The following is a 6,834-nucleotide window of genomic DNA, read 5'->3' as shown; positions in this document are numbered from 1 at the left end:
GAAAAAACACTTACTAGTGCAGCAGCTTATTTACAAGAATGTAACGACCTAATGAATATGGATAGGAAATGACCAGTGATACATATGTCTCCACCCAAAGCTTTTTGTTTTGCGCTTGAAAGCCATATGTTATACTTTGCTTGACATAATCAACGTACAATAGACAATAAAACGAAGTAACGAGTATCAAAAGGAAAAATCTTACGGTAGTGTAAGTGTGCACCGACAAAGCATCTGTAAGAGCGAGAAGTTTTTTTTGTTCCGAGATTTTGCAGATTTGTAAACAGGCGATCGGCAATACGTCGACACTATTTACGTACGAAACAAGAGAAAATTATGATAAAAAGAAATAACGCAACTTAACGATAAACGGGTTCTGAAGATGACTTAGTATTATGTCTTAAACGAGAATAAATAGAAATAAACAATTGTAAATAAGTCGTAGATCTTAGGCAGCGAGCGATGTTATTATTATTGCGACTATCATTACTATTATTATCATTATTATTATTATTATTATCATTATTATTATTATCATTATTATTATTATCATTATTATTATTATTATTATTATTATTATTATCATTATTATCATCATCATAACAATTATTAATGGTAGAATGTAAACTCTTATAGAAGCGAATCAAAAGTAAAACACACCCAGTGAGAGGAGACCACAGCGAGTGATTTTTCCTTCTCTTTCATCGTCGAATTAACAATTTTTTCGTCGATCGATGTTTCTATCTTGTTTTTATTTTTTATTTTTATTTCACTTTCTTTTATTTTTTATTTTATTTTATTTTATTATTTTTTTTTTTTTATTTTTTTTTTTTATCGGAAGATTCCTCCTATCTCTATAATAGTTTTAGAGAATGATAATGTTCCATATAAATTAGAAACATGTAAATTCATGTTTTTTTTTTTTTTTTATTTCTTAAGAGTTTCGATGATGCTAATTTCATTTGCGCGCGTTAACGTCAACGGGACGTTAATACAGTTGGGCGCGATGACTAATAAGAAAGTGTTTTCGAGTGTACCAATGGTTTTTCTACCTTCATTTTAATTTGTCCGTGTCCTTTTCTAATAAATTTTCTAATAAATCTGTTGTTGAATTGCGAATTGTTCACATATCAGCGACGATGAAGGTTGGCTCAGAAAAATCTTAATTTTTAATTCAAGGACAAGTTTTAAAGTAATAAGAAAGTATTGATTTTAAAATCGATGAAATTTTAATCGAAGAGAGGTGGGCGCAATGGTAGACGTGTATTTTTTCTTCGTACAATTGTTTTCGATTTACAGACACGAGAGAACGAAATATGGCGAGAAGCAGGGGAACTTAATCAAACTTTCTTAAATTTCTGCGATGCAAAGCAATTAACAATAAACAATTTCTTCGAACCAAGCTCATACGAATATGTACCTTAGCAAATAATAAAATAGAGAAGCAAGAAACCAAGTGTCTACGTATATTTTTCTCCCACGTCGTCGACGAACAGAACCGCGTTTATACGTTTTTTGATGTTAATTTTACCGTCACAAAAGAACGCTAATCACAAAGTAATTATATGATCGTAGATGAGATATTTTGCAGAGTACGTATTTCCATGACAGCGATTTTATAGAATATACATAGCGACGTTTAAGAATGGATAGTAATCAAAAGTGGTTTTTACGCACGTTTGTTCTTTTAAAGTTGCGATTTTAGAGGGCAGAGCGCGACACTGGTGAGAAGAAAAATAAAATCGCGAATCCGGTTCTGTCGTTATATACTTCGCTAATAAGCATTTAACTCGATGGGAACACGCTTTTCAAAAGTGAGTTTGAGCAAAATTCAGATGAAACATAAAACAAGGGCTTTCATAGAGCGATATCGCGCTGACACAAATTTCAAAAAAGACTCCTAAAATATACGATTTTTGGAGAGAGAGAGAGAGAGAGAGAGAGAGAGAGACGATGGGAGGCGAAGAAGCATCATCCGAGTCTAGCAATGACGAGGAGCATGTAAACATTTACACAAAAATCCTACATTAGCGTTTAATACACACAAAATAATGGAGAGTAAAAAGGTATAAAGATAAAAGTACATACAAATATTAAATGATACTTGAGAATAAATAATGATAAATGCCGCGACACTACACCATGGACTTTTAAATGTTCATGAAAATAAATAAATTCAGTGTAAATAGATACATAATGTCTTTATTCCTAAAAATGCATCATACCATCCATTAATCGTACTAAACGGTAAATATTAAACGAACATTTTTATGCGCGAACCTTACGAAAATAAAGAAGGAAAAGTAAAAGTAAGTAGCAGTAGTAGAAAATAGTTGGAAATGCAAAAGAGTAAAGCTTCATAAGCTTTAATACATAAGCATCAAACTAACATGAAATATGCGTTTGCTGATTAATGAACAATTTTCCTGGGATTGGGAACAATGAGTTGCAGCGCAAACATATGAAAATAGTAAGCAAGAAAATAAATAAGTTTCAAGAACATATATTAACGAGTTCTCGTTTTGTTCCTAAAGATGAAAAAAAGAATGAAAAATAATTATCAAAAGCGGTTTGGGGGGTAGGCGCTGAAAGGAAATTATCATATTTTTCGGCGTTTATTAAATGAAATGAAAAATATATAGAGTTAGAGAGACATCGAAAAAACATTTTTAGATAATTGAAATTCTGGGAAGTTTTATGAATTGTTTGTATGGGACATAAAATTTTACGATTTTTCTGATAAATTTTGTATGAGAGAATTGTTTTATGCGACCCGGTGCAGATGAAGGAAAAAAAACCCTTAACGATACACATATGAATTAAAATGAAATGAATGATTCATAAGCGAAGCATCGGTGGTTAATTATAGTAAGAGATGATAATTTTTCTATTTACAAACTAAGTATCGACAATATCGACAAAAATAAATTTAAAAAAAAAAAAAAAAAAAAAAAAAAAAAAAATTAATGATAACAGCGGTGTATGATATACAACAATGTACTTTGCGCGTGTGAAAGGATACTTGTGTGTGCGCGTTTGCGAGCATTAGATTTACAAATATATGCGAGAGAAAGGATGACGTGAAATATTAAAAGAAGAAAAAAGTAAATAAATGAAAAAAACACAGTCCCCCACCTCCCCGCTCCTCACGATTAGGTGACAAATTAGCAAAGCTATACATATATACATACATTATTTAATATTTGGCATATTTATATATAAAAAGTATATATATACATACGGATTATTAAAGAGATAATTGATAGAGCGTAATGTAAACGAATGATATTGCGAGAACGGAGAATTTAGTCGAATGAAACATTTGGCGAGCGAAGGATTGAACTGGAAAGAATAAGTTGCACGAGAATAACGAAATGGAAAAATCATGAATACTTTAAAGAGAAAGAGGATACGATAATTGTCGACCGAGGAAAAGTATGAAGCTATGTGATCTATTAAAACTAGTAGCTTTTAGCTGTAAAGACTTATACTTTATTTTGTAAATTTTGTTTATACAATGTTTGATCGTCGCATAATACTATTGTATGTGAATACATAAGTTAATAAATGATTAACATGTGAAGTTAATGAAATTTATTTCTTTATTTTCATGCGTTCGACGTTTCTTTTTTTTTTTTTTTTTTTTTTGTTTCTCTCTCTCTTTTAAAAATAACCTTAGAAGAGTAAAAATGCAGTTTATTATTCCTATCGCTATTTTCTTACAATTTTCCTCCAGAACCTTTACTTTTTGCATTTTATCAATAGGATTTAAGCAATATTATTTATTACCTTCAAATAATTTCATAAAAAGAACGTACATCGAAACGAAGAATATTCTACATCGGGTAAGTATTTATTGTAATAGCTAATAAAAATCTAAGTATAAAACTACAGTAGATTAACTGTATATATAAAAAAAAAAAAATTTTTTTTCCAATCTACACATATTATGAATATTTTATATATTTAATGTGCTATAATCTATCGCCATAATCTATCTAAGAATTTAACATTCAATGGAGCAACATGAGAACATTTAATTGAAAAATACATGTTTTTTTATAGCTCTATGAAAATGCTCATGGCTAATTAAAATTAAATATATTCATAATGATAATTTACCGTAATGGGTGTATCATTAGTGTCTTGTTTTTATCATGTATCATTAGTATCATGTTTATTTAAAATCTGTTCTCGATGACTGCCTAATTGCCTATTTTCGACATATTAATATCATTAGATATAGATCAATATATTAGATAAGATCATCATTAGATAAGATCAATATACCGTTGTAAAACATATTATCTCTATGGAATCACTTGCTCATGCGTATATTTTATCTACGAAATGTAAATATCGAATTATAATTAATAGATAATATAAATTATTGCCTTCAAAGTGGGTTATTAGTACATTACGATTTATTTGCTACGCACCAAAAGCATTGATCGCAACTCTTCATTAAGGCTTATTATTCAATTTAATTGGAAGATAGCAGTTTATAACGCTATTCATTTATATCGATTATCGAATCGAATTACTTAAATTTCCAAATTAATCAAGTAGATTAGTATATGTCAGCAAATTAATAAAATTACATGGGTTATTTTTGTAATATTTTTAAATATTTTTAAAGTATAGTTTGGCTTGAAATTTAAGCCACTATTAAGATATTTTGTTGATAATTAAGAAATTTAATTTAGAATTTCTTGAGAAGATTGAAGCTTTTGAGTAAATACCATCGGATTATACCATGTGACTTAATGGTTTTGTTGACTTTTATTTATTTTATAATAACATCTGTAAGAAGAGTCAATTATTTGAAAAAAAATTTTTTTTTTTTTATTAGTTGCTTCGTTTCGTCTTAAGCGTTAGTCCAATACCTTTTTTAATTAATTATAATAATGATACTTATTTATTCCTTTGATTTATTTAAAGTTGTATTAAAAAAGTATTATATTAAAAATTACACATTTCACTTGAACTTGATAGTGGCGTATCGATACGTAACGAATCATCGCGATTCGTTATTCGGAAAAATGTAAAGATCGAGACGTTCGTTTAATCAGTATGATTATTGCGATTGTTGTTGTAGGTGAAACAACTTGAATAGGCTTGAAATCATTCAACCAGTAACTTCCAGCTACTGTTCTACTATGACAGAGTAAAAGTATCTCCAACTAAAATCAAGCTCCGATGCAGATATTACACGAGTATAACCCACGGACGTGCGCACCAAGTTATACTTTAAGCTTCTTGTTCTCCGGTGTAAGAGAGACATACTTCACAGGTCCGCGGCAATAACTCGAACGCCTCTTCTGCTTTCTCATACTTCGAATTTGAAAAAACATTTTCATTTTGACATTTATTTCAATCGAGTTGCTTCAGTTGCTCCTAAGGCTTCTTGTGAATTTGTGCTCTAATCGTTTGTGAATTAATATATTAATTTATTATTTATTGTGAATTAATATATATTATATAGATATAATATAAAGAAAATATATTTATATGTGAATTAATATATGTGAATAATATAATTTGTTAAGGAATATATATCATATAGATATAATATAAAGAAAATATATCAGGTTGGTCATGATAATATATATATATATGCTTTTTTATAATTTCCTGCAGTTGATACGACCTCGATATTATCTACCGACCGACGCTGAAAACGCTGAGATTCATTGGCACGTTAATAAAAAAAAAAAAAAAAAAAAAAAAAAAAAAAAAAAACGATTATCTCTAGTTTATATCAATTTCATCCACCCAACTCATATGGATCATCAATATAGTTTGGATCGTTCAAGAAAAATAATAATAATAATAATAATAATAACTTGATATTATCTGTCATATTAATTTCGCTGTAATTTTGAATCTTGAAATCTTATTGAAACATTTGCTTATTCATTTTCCATTTTAATTTCATTATCTCGTCCATTAGCATTTACGAATTTGAATTAGCTTATAGTAACGGTCGAAGCAACCGCTTCCCTCCATCATCATACGATTTTATAATCATTTTATTTCTATTTTTATTATATCTTACATTATTATAACATTAATATTTTCCTTTTTTTTTCTTTTTTTTTTTTTTTTTTCAAATTATTTACAACTAGATATAGATAGCCTTGTTGTACAATTGAAAAATTACGTTTATTTACATAATAATAGCTCAGATTTCAATACTTTCACAATTATTTCACAATTTTATTCACATTTAATGGAGCTATTAACATATAATACATTACAAAGCCATTCGACTTCAAAAGAATAACATTTTTACTTATCGTATAAAGGATATAATCAATATTTTTTTCGATAATTTTGAATCATTATCCCCTACTTTGTATAGAATGATAATTTACCGGTTATTTCTATATAAGATAAGTAATAAAGGCAAATTGAGATGCGGATTAAACTAGCAAAAGAAATTCTGTATTTATTATCATTGATAAATCTAATAATGTGCTTCGAAATTAAATTGAAGAAGATAAGTGATATTACTCTTTGTGTTATTTTGGTCTACCGTGAATTTCAAATACTTCTTTTGAAATTCTTTCCATTCAAGTTTTTCTTGTATTTCTCTTTTTATAAATTATTACTTTTGCAATGTATTAATAATTGATGTACTTATTACTTCAAATCTCCTTTCCGCAATACCATTAAGTTTTTTCTACTTCTCCATCTGTGGTATTTTTCGGAAAATCTAATTAGCAAAGTATAAAATAGTACCATACAATCGTTGCAATTCACTTAATCGTTATGTCCAACTATTATAATCTTTCCCTGTATTATTATTATTATTATCATTATTATCATTAT

Source organism: Ceratosolen solmsi, unplaced genomic scaffold (assembly GCF_000503995.2).
Source record: "Ceratosolen solmsi marchali unplaced genomic scaffold, CerSol_1.0 scaffold28, whole genome shotgun sequence".
Taxonomy (NCBI): Eukaryota; Metazoa; Arthropoda; class Insecta; order Hymenoptera; family Agaonidae; genus Ceratosolen; species Ceratosolen solmsi.
Note: the sequence above shows the minus strand (reverse complement) of the source record.